Source organism: Cucurbita pepo, chromosome 10, assembly GCF_057944985.1.
Source record: "Cucurbita pepo subsp. pepo isolate OVF chromosome 10, ASM5794498v1, whole genome shotgun sequence".
NCBI classification, from domain to species: Eukaryota; Viridiplantae; Streptophyta; class Magnoliopsida; order Cucurbitales; family Cucurbitaceae; genus Cucurbita; species Cucurbita pepo.
In genome coordinates this window covers 7833612-7852100 of record NC_141807.1, presented here as the reverse complement: position 1 = coordinate 7852100, position 18489 = coordinate 7833612, and the positions used below count along the sequence as shown (strand labels likewise).

At 35.7% G+C, this 18489-nt stretch overlaps 1 non-coding gene across 1 annotated transcript; it reads left to right on the top strand.

Moving 5' to 3' along the window:
• Positions 1-17232: 17232 nt before the first annotated feature.
• Positions 17233-17305, top strand: TRNAA-AGC (transfer RNA alanine (anticodon AGC)). Its single transcript has one exon. It is a non-coding gene; the product is annotated as a tRNA-Ala (tRNA).
• Positions 17306-18489: the final 1184 nt, after the last annotated feature.

Here is an 18489-nt window from a genome sequence, read left to right as displayed (position 1 = left end):
ACTTGTTTAAGGTGCGGTGAACTAGAACACGTTAGGTATTTCCGATAATTCATTGAGATTTCAGAAAGGAATCATGACTAATTTTAGATTGAATAGTCGGGTTATACAACTAGAATCAGGTGCGGTGAACGTGGAGATCAAACACGTGACCTTCAAATCTTCAGTCTGACGCTCTCCCAACAGAGTTATCCCTGCTAATATTAAAAATGAAAATTCATAAGTAAAGGTATTTCCGCTAATTCATAAATAATCACTAATTTTAGATTGAATAAGCAAGTTATGTTTTTAGATTGTATAGTCAGGTAATAAACTTGTATTAGGTGCATTGAACGTGGATAAAACACGTGTGACCTTCAAATCTTCAGTCTAACAATCTCCCAACTGAGCTAATCTTGCTAACATTAAAAATGAATATTTATCAGTAAAGGTATTGGGTACGGTTCTGGAAATTTAACAAAAGGCAATAGTATTAGACCGAGATGCCAGATTTAAATCTCGCTTCTGGAAAATTCAACTAAGGCATTGGGTACACAGTTATAGTACGACATTCCACCCATAAACAGATGGTCAAACAGAAATGCTCAAGAAAATATTGGAAGACATGTTGAGGGTATATGTGATGGATTTTGCAGGAAGCTCGGATAAGTACCTACCCCTTATGAAATTCACTTATAATAATACTTGCCAAGCCACCATACAAATGGCCACATACGAGGTTCTCTATGGACGAAGATTTCGATCCCTTATCTTTTGGGAAGAAGGGAGGCAAACGACAACTATTGGGCCAGAGTTGGTGCAAAGTACCAACGCCGCAGTCCAGAAGATTAAAGCTAGGATACAAACCGCACAAAGCCGAGAGAAAAGCTATGCAGACCTAAGGCGCAAGGACATGGAATTGTAGGTAGGGGATCATATATTCCTAAAGGTAGCACCCCATGAGAGGGGTGCTCAGGTAGGGTAAAAAGAGGAAGCTAAGCTCTAGGTTTATCCGTCCCTTTGAGATATTAGAAAGGATTGGATCTGTGGCCTATAGAATCGGGCAATGCCCAAACTTGTCTGCAGTACATAATATCTTTCATGTATCCATACTACGGAAGTATACCCTAGATCGTTCGCACGTACTGGCTCATGAAACTCTCTTCTTGAGAGATGACCTAACGTATAAAAAAGACCCGATTCAAATAATAGACAAGAAAGTCAAATGATTGAGAAACAAGGAAATCTCTCTTGTTAAGGTCCTATGGAAGAATCATAGAGTAAAAGAAGCCACTTGGGAAACAGAAGGCAAATAAGAACCTTGTACCTTGACCTATTTTAGAATAAACACTTTCGATGACTGAAAGTTTTCAAAAGAGAGGAGAATTTGCAACACTCAAGGTCTCCAATAAGAGACGGTGTATAATCCCTACTAGGTTGTATCTAGAAGTAAAGAACAAGTAAAATTGAAAAAACATTGAGAAAATGGTACTTTTTCTAATTTGTATAAACTTCCCGAATCATTAAATTTTTTATAGAATAAGAATTACAAGTTGCTTAAAAAAGGAAGGCTCCGATCGGAGAAGACTTTTCTGGCAGAAGATTCAGAAAAATCAAGAATGAAATTATAGAAATTCTAGACGTTTCAATGGTAGTGGAAAATCCGTCTATAAATAATGAATAAGGGTAGACTATTAGGGGCAAGAATCAAGCTTAATCGAGTACCCAATCGAGAGATACGAGTTTTTTGTTTTGGGGTATCGTGTTCATGGGTTTACCTAGAATTTGAGAACTATAGTCCACTATTCATTTCCAAACTTGTTCCTGCACCTTCTAAATAAGTTTACCCATAAGTTTGGTGAAGGAAAGAGGTCCTCAAAGTGCTAGTAGGTTTTCACACGAATTAGTCCACGTTAGGTTACCCTCTAATGTTTTCCTAAGCTAAAACCTCAACTCCTAAAGCCTAACCCATGACATTATGTATAAACCTAGGTTCATCAATAATCCATGTACCAAGTACCTAGAACTATGTGAATAACATGCTAAATAAGTTGCTAGGATCCATACCCATAAGTAACCATTATCTGCATTACGATGTATACTAAAAGGCCCATATTCCTCTTTAGGTAGGATGTCCTGCAATATGTATCATGAGCTGGATGTTATGATAGGCCTACCTTTCCCATCAGCTAAACGAGATGTCCTGCACCACGATTTACCAGTAGGATTACATGATTATGACGACACCACTCATGTGTTCATGGGTAGAAAATTGAAGGTTATTTTAGCGGAAGGTTTTCAGGATCAGTATATGATACATGACACGATGACCTCTAAGTTCTAAGATCCTGAAAACATAACAAGAAGTAATATCCTAGCTTAAGGTCGCGATTAAGAACCTACGAGTAAGCTACTTACTAAGTTTTACTCACTCCATGTTTATCATTTTTTTTCAAGTAACTAAGAGTTGGTCGTGGATGAGAGTGGACTTTGGAGTGCGGGCCATGGACTACCCTCTATTTTTAATCTAGTATTTTTTGTTCTTCTCTAGATTCAAAATAAGCAAAAAATGATAAAAAAGCGATGAGGAATTTGTAGAAAAATTATGGATTTTTTTGAGAAAAATAATAATAAAATATTCGGAAAGTGGCAAATTAGCAAAATACCCCTATTAGAATGGATAATTACAGAAATGCCACTCTAATTAGAATCAGAGCATCTACCATGACCATCCGAGCAAAATCCTTCGAACACAAATTTCAACCGTCGGATCTCCTCCAAAATTTGATATGATCTACAACGAACATGCACGGATCATCACATCCAACGACTAGTATTCAAAGCCAAGGTCGGTAAGGCTATGATCGGAGTTGATATCTCCAAAAAATTATCCAGAAAGTTCGATATTTAAATAACGAAGATTCTGGAGCTCTCAATGTCTGTTTAAGCTCCTCCTATAAAGTCTGAAGTAGGAGCAACAATACGGAATAAGAATCGAGAAAGGTCGATCCCCCAATCGAAGGCAATAAGCGTTTAGATTGTGGGTCTCCTACTCTCAGATTTCTTCCAAATTCGAGAGCAATCCTCCACCATTTCTCTTCAAACTTCTAAATAACGAAGAATCTGGAGCTCTCAATGTCGGTTTAAGCTCCTCCTATAAAGTCTGAAGTAGGAGAAACAATACGGAATAAGAATCGAGAAAGGTCGATCCCCCAATCGAGGGCAATAAGCGTTTAGATTATGGGTCTCCTACTTTCAGATTTCTTCCAAATTTGAGAGCAATTCTCCACCATTTCTCTTCAAACTTATTCCTACCGTTTCTCAACAAGATTACCCACAAGTTCTATGAAGGAATATAGTGCTAAAGGAGCCTAGAAACCATTCCCCCAATTCAATCAACCATTGAAGAACTTCAAGTAAAACTTGAAAATCCAATCTGAGGATACATGATGATTCGTCGAGCAAGAATGATTACAATCAGTTTCAACACCTCCAAGGAATGCTTCCATAGAAGACCACAAAGAAAAGTAACCTCGAGAGCGTGTCGAATTGAAGGGAATAGGATTTGAAATTAAATTGGGGATAAGAGTCGAATTCCTATCTACGATCTCTTTTCCTTCAAATAAAGGATCCTCTAGCTTCAGAGGAAGAAGTTGAGTAAACTTGATGAAGGAATCGAGAGAGGAAACATCGTAAAACAAGCTACCCAAGAGATTGAAAAATCTAGCGTTTCGAGTGAGTTGAATACCGAGAGCGATTTTTGAAAATTAACATCTTACATTCAAAGACGTTCCTCCAAACCAATTCCTTTAGCCTGAAGAAAGGATATGGAAGAGGTTCGATGAAGAAATAGGGCCTTGAAACCCCTAGAATCGGCTACCCAATAAGAAATCCTTTGTTTTATCTCCAGCGATAAATCAGATTTTGGATGAACTTTGGAAGTGAATATCATAGGCTACGATCCACGAGAAGGTATCAAATCAATCACTAGCCCTTCCTTGTAATACCCATCTTTAAGTTTCACGAAGAAATCGAGGAGAGAAACGCTGTAAATGTGGCTGTACAGGCCGAGTTTCAGATGGCGGGGACGTGAAAAATCCGCATCTTCTTCCTGTTCAAAGGAAGAAAACGAGGATATGGCCAGTTCAACTGAACTGTCCAAGTCAACTCAAAATTTGACCTTTTCTCGGGTTTTCTCAATTTTAACCCCATTCCAGACCGATTCTCATAGAAAATCTTATGGTTTCAGAAACTAGACACAATAAGAAGTACGTGGAAGGAAATTTTGAAGTAATTTAGATACTGGAAGCTCAAGAATGGACGTCCCAAACGTCGACGACGAGGCAAGTAGCCACCTTGGACTTTTTGTTAAGAAATACTTGTAGAAATCGCTTGGATTTTCATATGAACCCTAAACCAAGTATGAATTAAGGATATATGAAAGAAAAACTCAAAGAACCGTGAGTTAAGACCCTGAACCGATCAAATAGCTCGAGATTTAAGTAACGTTAAAATAACCCAGTATATGAGCTCCGCTGCCTATCAAATTTTAATACTGAGCATATTATAGTATGTTGAAATCAGATATGAAATTTGGTGGTCATTGGATAAGGATAAGTAGGTAAACCAAGAAACAGTGTAAAATGACCATAGTGCCCCTAAGGTAATTTACCTTCGATTCATGACCTAGATGACCTTCAAATGCTATGAAATTCATCGGTAGATCTTATTTTATGAAATGTTATATGAATCCTTATCCCAAAAGGTTATATAAGGTAATGAAGTTTCAGAGTTATTGGAAAACTTTAGTTAGCGAAACCAAGATATGGGAGAAAATGCTCATCACGATCCATATGACCTTTGCCATGAAGCACGATGTTTATAAGTTTTGTAGTCAATGTTGCCAATGTTTGCTGCACAAAAAAAGATAGGGATGTTAAATTTTTAAGTCACTCTTGGAATACTAAGTCATAAATTGGGTAACAAAATATTAGGAGCATTGCTTAGGGCTATTATTTATAAGAATATTAAGTCATAAATTGGGTAACAAATTATTGTTTTCAACTACATGTCATCTTCAGATTAACGAGCAAACTAAGGTGGTTAATAGAACGTTATGAGCATTGCTTAGGGCTATTAACAACAACTCTTTAATAAACTAAAATCATACCGTCAACATACTTAAACTATATAAAACTCTCTCGCCTTCCCAATTAAGTTTAGCTCTCCATACAAACTGAATTAAATAGAGGAATCCGCATCTTCATCATGTAAAATTGATGGAATAAGGAAAGAGAATAAGGAAATAGAGAGTTATCCCGGTTTGTTGCCGTTCGTCAATGGATGTTCCCTTCTCTTGAGCTCTCACGTCCACCCCTTTGCCCTAATCAATCCTTGTTGGTCTCCTTTTCTTTCTGCTGTCAACAGCTGCTGGATTAATGTTTTCTTCTTCTTCTCTGGTTTCACAGCAGAGGCTGCTGCTGTGTAATTCGATTTTCTCCCCCAAAATGTGGCTCCTCTCCTCTTGGTCTTCCTTTTTCTTTTATATTGAGCATGAGTTCCCCTTTAGGGCTGAAAAGGAATAAGCAGTCCACATAGGATGTTCCTCATTGGGTAGTCAATGACCCACTTGGACTGATGATGTGGTTTTAAAATTTTCATGTCATCCCCCATTTGTTTCCAAATTTGCTACTCCCACATGGTTTAGCATAAATGTCTAAAATTTTACCATATAACTCAACTAAATATACAATTAAGATCGATTTATGTCAAATCATATTTTTTTTTCATGTTAGACCGCAATAAACGATTTCATGCTCACTTAGTAGAATAAATGGGTAATAAATGAGAAAATTGTGAATAAGGGTGCAATATTAACTATAAAAAGACTTGATATAACTCTACTTTTAGAGAGTTATCAATATTATAATGGCTACTACCTAAATTATAACCTAAAGTTGATAATTGATGTCCAATTAGCAAACCCTAAATTTGTAATCATTGTGGAGTGATTGAAATTACAATGGAAGTAGTTTAAACTCCTAGTACCTTAAATGAAGTTGGTCTCTTCTAATAAAACACGAATTTCTCTTTAATATCATTAATACAATTATGCTTCATCTTGAACCTACTAAACATGGAACTAAAACTGCGTTCAATTTAACTCAATTTTATTGTCATCTTGAATGACATGTAGAATATATTCTTGATTTACCTCGTTATTTCATATTAGTTAAGCTTTTTGAAAAATCACAATTAGACAACAACATAGATGAACTTGGGTCTATTTATTATTTTAAAGAAAATTTCTTTCTCCATCTAATTCCTAAAAACTTTGCAACTAAATTCATATTATGCGAAGAAACAAATTTTTTACTCGCAAGAAGTAAAATATGAAACTTTAACTAAAATTTCATCTAAACAAATTTTATTGCCATACAACATAGATGACAATTGTAGCCTTCAAACAAAAACTAGAATAGTTGTGGTGAACGGGATAGAAACTCTAGTGTTCATCCATAATATACAACCACTACCTAAATTATGACCTAAAAATTTGAAAACATAAGTTGTAGTTGAAAATTACATAAACCAATTAGTAAATCCTAAAGATAGTAGCTAACATAGAGTAATTGAAGCTCCACGTGAAGTAATTTAAAGTTCTAGTTACTTAACTAAAGTTTATCTCGTCTTTAATGAAGCATAAGTTGCACTTAAGTTCATGAAATGTTTATAGACTCCAACTCTTAGTACTATTAATGCAATTATATTTCATATGAGTTTGTCATAAATCAAACTATTGTACAATCAATACAACTTCATTTTCTTGTCATACGAAGCAAAATAGAAGAATTAAATCAAACAAACTGATGAACTGAGCCGAATAAATCCAACCCAACCCAAACTGATTAGTTTGATTCATTTGTTGGGTTGTAGTTTATTTGATAACACTGGCATATTAGAACAATTCAATATTACAAGCCTTACTTACAAGTAAAATACTAGACCATCAACTTTTTATTTTATAGTCCAACAACCGCTCAAGAAAATAGATTTCAAACTTGAGAGAAAAATATATATTGAGTAGGAGCTAAAAATGTTGCATTTTTTTTAGAAAGGGCATTTGGTCTAGTGGTATGATTCTCGCTTAGGGTGTGAGAGATATCATTTACTTGTGTAATATATGTTTCAAATGGAACTATCAAACTAAAACTTACACTAGAAAATAAAAAATAAAAACTCTAAAATAACTTCACTTGTGTACTCCACGATCTAAAATTGAACTATCAAACTAAAACTTACACGAGAAAATAAAAAATAAGAACTCCAAAATAACTTTTATTTTTTTTTTCTTCTCTCTACAGTATAGTCAAAAATAACTTTTATTCTTTTTTCTTCTCTCTACAGTAATTCTATTCTTTTTTTCTTCTCTCTCTACATTAATTCTATTCTTTTTTTCTTCTCTCTCTACCGTAATTAACTTCTAGAAAATAAAAATAACTTCTATTCTTTTTTCTTCTTACACGAGAAAATAAAAAATAAGAACTCCAAATAACTTTTATTCTTTTTTCTTCTCTCTACAGTAATTCTATTCTTTTTTTCTTCTCTCTCTACCGTAATTAACTTCTAGAAAATAAAAATAACTTATATTCTTTTTTCTTCTTACACGAGAAAATAAAAAATAAGAACTCCAAACTCCAAAATAACTTTTATTCTTTTTTCTTCTCTCTACAGTAATTCTATTATTTTTTCTTCTCTCTATAGTAATTAACTTCTATTCTTTAATTAACTTCTATTCTTTAAATAACTTCTATTCTTTTTTCTTCTCTCTATAGTAATTATCGCAAACCCTATGTAAATAATTTAACAGCGGTCTAGATCTAAAAGATCTAAAAGATATAATAATAATTGCTCATGGATTTCATTAACAAAGAAAATAAATGAAATAATGATGATACATTCCATGAACAACTTAATATATAGTCATTAATAAGGGCATTTGGTCTAGTGGTATGATTCTTGCTTTGAGTGCAAGAGGTCTCGAGTTTGATTCTCGAAATGCCTCTCCAAAAGAAAAAAAGCACAATTTTGAAAGAAAAAAAAAAACAAAAAAACAAAATAGTTATCAATGGGGCCTAACCCAAAGGAATGTGTGGCAATGCACCTTCAACTTCTATAAATTTTTCATATATTGAGGCACGGAAAATATATAGACTAGCAACTAAGAATTATAAATCTACTACAAAGACATTTGGTCTAAGTGGTATGATTATCATTTTGGGTGTGAGAGGTCTCAAGTTCGATTCTCAAAATGCCCCCAACAATATTATATCAAAATGAATTATGCAAGATAATATGATTTAAAATGTGGTTTTTATTAAACATTGAACCAATAAGATGAGAATAAAGAATGAAACATATTCTTGGAAGGGCCGGACTTCAAAAAGAGCATTACTGTGGTCACAATCCTTTTAAGAAAGATGCGCCCAAATAACCGAGGAAGAAGTTTCAGAGAGCCATAGGTTCGAATCCTGTCACCTTGATGTGATATTCTAAGGGGCCGAAGTGCAAATCCCCAAAGCCTATCTGTGGTCAAGAAGGCAGGCGAACCACGCACACTGAAAAAAAAAAAAAAAGATCTCCTTTTCTATCACACGTAGAATTGTCATTCTTTTGTCTTTTAAAACCCCTTACCTTATCGGTCATCAGGGAGGTTTTTGGTATCATATATCGAGATAATTAGTATGAAAAATCTATTCCACTAGTGTGACTTAGATACCCTTTCTTTGTGGTATCAGCCATGCTATTTGAATAACCTGAAGTCATCATAGCCTCTCCACCGGTTCCGAAGACTCCTTCGGCATCAATGTGCTCCAATGAAAGAGATGAGACCCTTTCCTGAACCATAACCGAGCATAAAACGCCGAGGAGAAAGTCGAAAGCGAGCTCTTTTCGCGTATACGCAATCTCGAAACCTAATTAGCTCACGGACTGTCTCCTCAACCTTGGCGAGTATGAGTGCTTGGTAAGAGAGAATGTCGAATGAGAAAGACATTCGATTACGGCAACATTCGCAACTACCAAAGTGCACTAAACCTAGTAGAGATCTTCGACCTAACGACAATGGAACTTCAAGCCCATTTTATCAATCCGCTTTGTACCTTATTGTTGACCGAATCGGATGCACGCCAGGCCTAAATTCTCTCTCAGTCACCCGGAGACGAAAGGATGATCAGAGCCGAAGTTTACGAATCGAAGAGAAAGTGGATCTGAGTTCTACACGCTTTCATTTTCAAAAGCTTCGCTTGCCTACGGTACTTTATTTAGGATGTGCAACAATACGGTCATCTCTCAGCCGTGTATAGAGAATTCCTTGATCGTTTCCTTGGCGGATAACACAAATGAAATCGTTTCCTTGACCGCCCATCTTATGAGTCCATTCTTGTCTTGTTGGTTTGTTGTACTATTCTATACCTCACTCGATTGATAGAAAGACGTTCGGGAGCTGGGAGGGCCTATCGTGAGGGAACTTTCCTTTTCACGATAGGCAAAGGTAAAACGGGAGCTGCATATATCCATGGTGATAAAGGCAGAGCGACTCCTTCTTTAAAAGAGGTTGGTTTTATCGAAACTGTTAGATCCGCTTTCGTTAAAGAAAAAATAGTAGCTCTTGGTTTGGCCGATGTCGATTCGTATGCCAATGTGGACTCGACTCAGGATGAGGATTTCGCTTTTCATACTGCTGCTATGAGTCGAAAGAACTGGTAAGCTATCTCGCTAAACAAAAGGAAAAAGCACGTATGCGTTGACCTCTTTAGGACCGGTTGCTTCCTCTTTTTGTTTATACGTTTGGAGAAACCTGCTAAGCACGTCTTTCTTACCAGGTGTGGTTCAATCTTTCAGCTCAAACTTTCCTATCGTCCGATGGAAAAGGTAGGAGTACGACTACCTTTTCCTTTTCTTGCCCGAGCCAAGGGATCATTCAGTTTCTACCAAAAAGTTCGCTATCTATTAGTTGCCGTAATCGAATGTATTTCTCATTTCATGTTAGCTCCTCCAAGAGCTTCCTGGTCCGTAGTAGACGAAATCTTGGACTTCTATCGCACTTATAGCATTGCCTGGTGAGCTCGCCATTGAGGGTGTGCCTTACAGGAGATCGAGCAGCCTTTCTTTCCCTACCTGGTATGCTTTTCCGCTTATCGTGCAACTAGCCAACTAGCCAACTAGCCAAAGAGAGAGGGAGAGGGATCATGTCAATCAATTTGTATGTGCATTTTGTCCGTCCTGTACTTGCTTGCTTAGCTTTCTTAACCAACATCTCCGGTTTCCCTCGAATCAAGAGGTCCTGCTTATCTATACCCAACAGTCACACTTTCAGCCGAAAGACTGATTTTTTTCATAAAGTCGGTTCATAGATCAAGAAAGAATGAAGCTGCTTACAGGGACGGTTATGCGATACGTCTTTTCATACTCGCCTTTTCTTTAACCCTGCTATCAACCTAGCCATTCTCGCTTGTTGCTTTAAGGGGTCTCCCCACTGTAGATTACTTAGATTTGTTCTCGCGTCCCTGTGCCAAAAAGGATGGGTGAGTTTGGTTTGAGTGTTCATCGATTGGGTGGATCAATTTGCTCCGGGGGGGGGGGGGGTGAGACGAGGTGTAGCGCAGTCTGGTCAGCGCATCTGTTTTGGGTATGTTATCCGCTAAATGTTTTAGGACAGGGGGTACAAATTTTCTACATAGGTCATATGTGGTCACAATTCTTTTAAGGAAGATGCTCCCAAATAATCGGTGAACAATAGCCTTTAAAGAAGTTTCAGAGAGCAAGAAGAGGCAGAACAGAGAATAGGAGTGAGTCGTGCAAGGAAGAAGGAACTAGTAGGTTTAATTTGGGTTCTTTTGAACTCAAAAGCGAACCAATTTTTTTCAAACGAACCCAAATTCAAGACTCACTAGCCCATAGTCCATATGTGATAAAAAAAAAAAAAACCTTCCGTGGCCCAACCCTTATTTGCAATCAGCATCCAACCATTTCTTTTTCAACCTACACGTATGCTCCAGGCCAAACTCACGTAACTAGTCAGAAGATGCGGCCCACAACTGAACGAAAGACAAGTGTCACAATCGCACTCTTGCAGTAGTGAGGCAATGATTATGTGACATTTGTTCTAATCCAATGAACAAGTCAACCATGCAAAATTTAGACTGAATGAACAATAACAGTGTATGCTCGAATCACATTTAGAAGAAATATTTTAGAAAACGTGAGCGAGAAAATACGTTAAAAACAATTTCAAATAAAGCAATGTTATAAGCTAAAAGTGAAGAAACAACAACCGGTCATGTTCTCCTATAGTACATTTTGGGACATTTTAGTCCTGATGGGTGTAGATATGATTTTGAGGGCTAATCATACACCCCGTATTGGCACAACAATAATAGTAAAAGCTTATTTAAGATGAAAGCAAGTAAAAGGTGTTTGAAATGAGCATGCCACCATGAACCACAAATCGTTTACAAGAATAGCTGAGACATCTAACATGCAGCCACAGGCAACATGCCTTGGCAAATCATGACCGTGACATCTACCCTTACACAATTTGTCAATATCTCTATCAACCGGCTCTTCATAAACTCAACGTTGTAGAATGAGGCTGACTTTAGGTCTCCCGACGCACTTCTAGCTGATCTCAGTATTGAGAAGTCTTTTCCAACCTACTAGGAGCTATTGAAAATCACTTCTCGGTTTGTTAACTCATCAAGTCTTCTCTGTTGGTGTTTATCTTACTTTCTTCGCTTGAAACAATTTCTTCTTTGCATGATGTCATACCACCTGCTTTTACTTGATGTTTTCTTGGTCGGAATAATAACGTTTCAAGTTACTGACGTGGACAACAGGGTTAGTCTGTATCTATAGGAGCAATTGGATCCTATATGATGTCTTCCTAATCTTGTGGATAACTTCGACTAGTCCATAGAATTTTCGCACCAGTCTTTGGTTCTTGTTGCTTTGAACTCAAAGTTGATCTGACCTTAACTTATCATAACTCTCTATTTGCTTTGAAATTATCGTGGTCGACCCTTCTCTACATCCGTCTGGATGGTATTTTTGCGTGAACATGTGATGCTTTAGTGGTTTGTTTTTGTCTCCCTTCTTCAGTAGAGGTGTTGGCTTGGTGGCTTTGCCAAGCATTTGAGTGATCACTGACAAGAGCCTTTGCAGGTCAAATAAACCCGACTGTGAACATGCCATTTTGCTATTTGTAGAATTCAACTAGCTCAGGCTGAGCCGCATGACATCTATTTGTGGTAGGCGACATAAAACTAATCTTGTGATTTATCTCTCTTGGTGGGGTTAAAACCCAATATCCGACCTTCTTGTTTTGGGTCGTGGTGTTCATGTAGTGGCAATAAAGTTTTTGTTGAGGTTGGCACACTTGAGCTCCCCTTTTCAAATACAACAATGGCAGCAAGTGTAGATTCATCATGGCTAAGATTCTTTCTCAACTGTACTATCGTCATCATTTTCACCCCTCTTGGTTGATGGATGTTTGTCTGAATGATCGTTGGGTTAGACTCCGTTACTACTAGGCATTTTTCTAGGGGCATGTACTTGACTTTGTGTTCTAGCAGGATGTCAATCCCTGATTATTTGGGCTCTAGAAGGTTGGATATGAAGGCTGACTATTTATAGTAAAAATCTGATAGAGATATATATACTAAATAATTAAAGATAGTAGGCGGTTACATGTAGTATAGCTATATATAATAAACTGAAATCATATGTATACCCATTAGTCAGTGCTTTCTAAATGTACATTTCTCATTCTCCATATCCTCTCTTTGCATACCAGAAGTCATTAATACAAAACCATTAGTCAATATTTCTTCTTACATTTTCTCTATCACGTTCTTTGTGTTCATTTAGATCAAGTGTGTGCGTTGTTGTGTGATTCTAATAACTGGTATCAAAGCGAGGAGAGATTCACCACGATCTGTGAAGATGGAAAGTTCAAAGACAGGAATTGAAAAGTTTGATGGATTCGATATCAATTTCTAGAAGATGCAGATTGAAGATTATCTGTACGAGAAACATATTCAGGAACCCATTTTGGGGGTGAAGCTGGATACCATAACCACGGAGGAGTGGAAGCTCAAGGATTGTCACGCCGTAGGGTTAATCTGGTTGACGCTGCCAGGGAACCAAAGAAAGTGCGATTGGAAATGGTCCATACAGACGTTTGGGGACCATCTCCAGTTTCTTCATTTCTAGTACCAAAATTTCATGGATTAGAGGTCTCGCCCTGTGCAACGACAACTCTCTGTTTTCGTAAGGCTAGTCAGATATCTCATGACCACTCTTTTCCTCCTCACCATATCTAGACACTATAATGTTGATCCAGTATTGTCTTATATAGTTAACGTTCACTCTTTAACGTCCGAGGACATTTTATAACTACCACGAAAATCAAAACATACAATAAATTCATACAAGTTTTACAACATATCATATACTGCTTACTTGGTCGCGGAGAGACGTGCCATCGAGCTGAGTCATAGAGATATAAGACTCTTTATCCTGAGAAAAAATCTATATAATTTAAAATCTGGCTGCTCTGATATCAATCTGTCACAACCCAACTTTTAAGGGTTCCAAACTCAAATAGAAACTAAAATTGATAGTGAAAACAAATAAATATAAAAGTAAATTAATATAAAATAAGAAAATGTTGTAAAATTAAAATGAGATGAAGAAAACAACACAACATTAAATATAAAATTAAATTAAATTATAAGACGGTGTTGATCAAATTTATCCAAACAAAAAAAAAAGGGTTTGGGATACAATTACAAACAAAAATACAAAAAAATACAAAAAAACTCAAACGACAAACTAATGCTACAAAACAACCCCATCTGTGAGTGCACAACCTTTGAAGGCTCCCTCATCTCAATGGTAAGTTCTATTACGAACCCATCCAAAATAATCACACTTGTGACCGCATCTCCTGACTTTAAACTGCTAGTCTGAACTTGGTTTCGTCACGAAAGCTTTAGAGATAAATCTATCTTTACAAAAATATTTTTCTCTTAATTTATAATTAGTCATAAAAAGAAATAATTAGTTACAAATTTGGTCTAGAATTCAAAACTTTCAAATCTTACTGTTCCTTAACCAGATTCAAATCTAGATTCTTGAACTCCGAGTACCATAAATAAAGTTGGTATCCTGTAATAAAACATGAATTTCTCTTAAGATCATTAAATTCTTATAGACTCTAGTCTCAATATCATTAATACAATTATGTTTTATCTTGAACACGCTAGACATGAAACTAAAGTGCGTTCAATTTAACTCCATTTTATTGCCATCTTGAATAAGGTGCATTCAATACAACTTTATTTTTTCTTGTCATACGAGGCAAAATAGAAAAATTAAATCAAACAAACTAATGAACTGAACCGAATCAATCCAACCAAAATTGATTAGTTTGTTTCTTTTGTTAGGTTGTTGGTTTATTTGATAACCCTTGTATATTATAACGATTCAACTTTTCGTTTTATAGCCCTCCAACTACTAAGAGAAAAATATATTTGAGTAGAAACTAAAAATAATTGATATACAAGAAAAGGCATTTGGTTTAGTGGTATGATTCTCACTTGGGGTGCAAGAGGTTTTGAGTTCAATTCTTGAAATGCCCCTATGTCTAAATCTTTTCTTATCCAAGGACTTGTGTTTCCTGCAATACGACAAAATACGACCTTAATACCTAGGCCTAAGGCTTCATACATACGTTTCAAGTGGTATAATACCTAGGCCTAAGGCTTCATACATACGTTTCAAGTGGTATAACAAGGGCATTTGGTCTAGTGCTATGAAAGTTCGATTCTCAAAATGCCCCTTCAAGAGATTGTAGTATGAAAGACATTTACCAAGTAAATAAATACATTAAAATAACACAAGTGATACATATGTAAACTATGTTATTAATATTTTATTTCTATTACATCTTTCCTTATTTATGAAATAATGAGCGGAGATATTTTTCATTTTCACAATTACCGATGACGGGAGGTTTACGATTTTTTAATGTAAGAATCGTGGGGATGTAGCTTAGATGGTAGAGCGCTCGCTTCTGATGTGGAAAGTACGGAGATCGATACCTTGCATCTCCAAATGAATCGATCACTAATATATTATTTATTTTCAATTTTTTCTTATTTACGACATAATGAGCAGGGATAGTTTTTCATGTCACTATTATTGATGACGAGACGTTTAGGATTTTGTGACGTGAGAATCGTGGGGATGTAGCTCAAATGGTAGACCGCTTGCTTTGCATGCGAGAGGTACGGGGATAGATACCACGCATCTCCAAAATAAAACTATCTATTATTAAATATATTATTGAAAATTATTTATTTTCAATTTTTCCTTATTCATGACAGGTTGAGTAGCGATATTTCTTCATTTTCACTATTATTGATGATGAAAATTTTAGGGTTTTGTGATGCAAGAATTGTGGGGATGTAGCTTCGCTTAGCATAAGAGAGGTACGACTTAGCATTCGAGAGGTACGAGGATCGATACCTCGCATCTCCAAAAGAAACTATTTATTATTAATATTTTATTTCTATTCAATATTTCCTTATTTATGACATAATATGCAGAGATACTTTTTCATTTTCACAATTATTGATGAAGGGACGTTTAGGGTTTTCTGATGTAAGAATCGTAGGGATGTAGTTCAAATGGTAGAGCGTTCATTTCCCATGTGGAAAGTACGGGGATCAATACCTTGCATCTCCAGTTGAATCTATTACTAAATATATTATTTCTTTTCAATTTTTTCTTATTTAGGACATAATGAGCTCGGATAATTTTTCATTTTCACTATTACTAATGACGAGATGTTTAGGACTTTGTGACATAATAATTGTGGGGATATAGCTTAGATGGTAGATCACTTGCTTTGCATGCGAGAGGTATGAGGATCAATACCTTGCATCTCTAGATTTTCTTCATTTTCACTATTATTGATGATGAGAATTTGAGGGTTTTATGATGCAACAATTGTGGGGATGTAGCTTATGATGGGAAATACGTTATTAATATTTTACTTCTATTCAACCTTTCCTTATTTATGACATAATTAGCGGAGATATTTTTTCATTTTCACTAGAATTGATGACCGGACATTTAGGGTTTTTTGATATAAGTATTGTGGGAATGTAGCTTAGATGGTAGATTGCTTGCTTAGCATGCAAGAGGTACAGGGATCGGATCAATACACCATATCTCCAAAAGAAACTATTCGTTATTACTATTTTATTGCTATTCAATTTTTCCTTATTTATGACATAATGAATAGCGTTATTTTTTTATTTTCACTATTATTGATGACGAGATGTTTAGGATTTTGTGACGTAAGAATCTTGAGGATATAGCTTAGATGGTAGAGCGTTTGCATCCCATGTGAGAATTACTGGGATCGATACCATGCATCAACAAAGGAAACGATTACTAAATATATTAGTTCTTTTAAATTTTTCCTTATTAATGACATAATGAGTGGGGATAGTTTTTCATTTTCAATATCATTGATGACGGGAAGTTTAGAGTTTTTTGATGTAAAATCGTGGGATTGTAGCATGCGAGAGATACGGGGATCGATACCTCGCATCTCCAAAAGAAACTATTCGTTATTACTATTTTATTTCTATTCAATATTTCCTTATTTATGACATAATGAGTAGCGATATTTTTCATTTTCACTATTATTCATGATGAGACGTTTAGGGTTTTGTGACGTAAAAATTGTGGAGATGTAGCTTAGATGGTAGAGCGCTCGCTTTGCATGCGAGTTGTACGGGGATTGATAACCCGCATCTCCAAAAGAAAGTATTTAATTTGTTATTATATTTTTTCATTTTTACAATTATCGATGCCCCGCATCACCAAACCAAACTATTTGTTATTAATATTTTGATATTTTGTTTTCACTATTATTGATGGGACATTTAGGGTTTATGATGTAAAAATCATGGGGATGTAGCTCAGATGGTAGAGCACTCGCTTTGCATGCGAGAGGTACGGGGATCGATGCCCCGCACCTCCCAAAATAGGACTATCTATTATTAAATATATTATTTCTTTTAAATTTTTCCTTATTCATGACATGTTGGGTAGCAATATTTCTTCATTTTCACTATTATTGATGACGGGAAATTCAGGGTTTTGTGATGCAAAAATTGTGGGGATGTAGCTCAGATGGTAGAGTGCTCGCTTAGCATGCGAGAGGTACGGGGATCGATACCCCGCATCTCCAAAAGAGAGATTATTTTTTTAAGTATGAGTTAATTTAACATGTTATGTATCTGTGGGTACGAGAGAAAAAGAAAACATACTTATATAAGGATTATTATATCATTATGGCTATGCCAGTTTTACAGATAAAAGAGAGTATTATATCATTATGGCTATGCCATTTTTACAGATAAAAGAGAGTATTATATCATTATGGCTATGCCATTTTTACAGATAAAAGAGAGTATTATATCATTATGGCTATGCCATTTTTACAGATAAAAGAGAGTATTATATCATTATGGCTATGCCATTTTTACAGATAAAAGAGAGTATTATATCATTATGGCTATGCCATTTTTACAGATAAAAGAGAGTAATGTCCCACAAGCACATATAGAGAAAGGAAAGATACTTATATAAGGATTATTATATCATTATGGCTATGCCATTTTTATAGATAAAAGAGAGTAATGCCCCACAAGCACATATAGAGAGAACTTATTGTAAGTAAAGAAAGCAATCTAGTAGTTATACTGCTACTTGTGAAGAGGGAATTTGATGAATTCCTCAAAAGATAAGAGCTTATAGGATGGCGGTAGATGCATATGACGGAACTTCTTCACAATTGCAATATCTGACCAATGAATATTATTGTCAGCTTATAGGATGGCGGTAGATGCATATGACGAAACTTCTTCACAATTGCAATATCTGACCAATGAATATTATTGTCATTTATAGCTTCTATCACAATACTATAAAATTGGCCTATATGGGACTGAAAAGACCATTCACCACACGCTTGTAAATTAAATTATATCTATCACCTCTGAAATTTTCCACGGCAAACCTTCCAATAGCTTGCACTTCTTCATCATTGAAATCCTTTATTGGAACTAGATTTTAAGGCAAATCTTCTCCACGACTCACTTTTGAACACTTTTTATAGATAGTTTCAACAAACTTACTTTGCTCGTGAATACTTTGGAGTTCAATATTTATAGTTGGAGAACGCTATCCAAATTGATATGGTCGAATCTTACAACAAAGTCTAATTGAGCCTCACTCTATTAGGAGATAGCCTCGAATCAAATTCTTTAGTTTGGGCAATGGTTGCATTGTTTTAGTCAAACAACCGAGACTAGTGTATTACCAATAGTATAGACATTTTGTACGTGTATTTTCTTACATATTAACAATTGT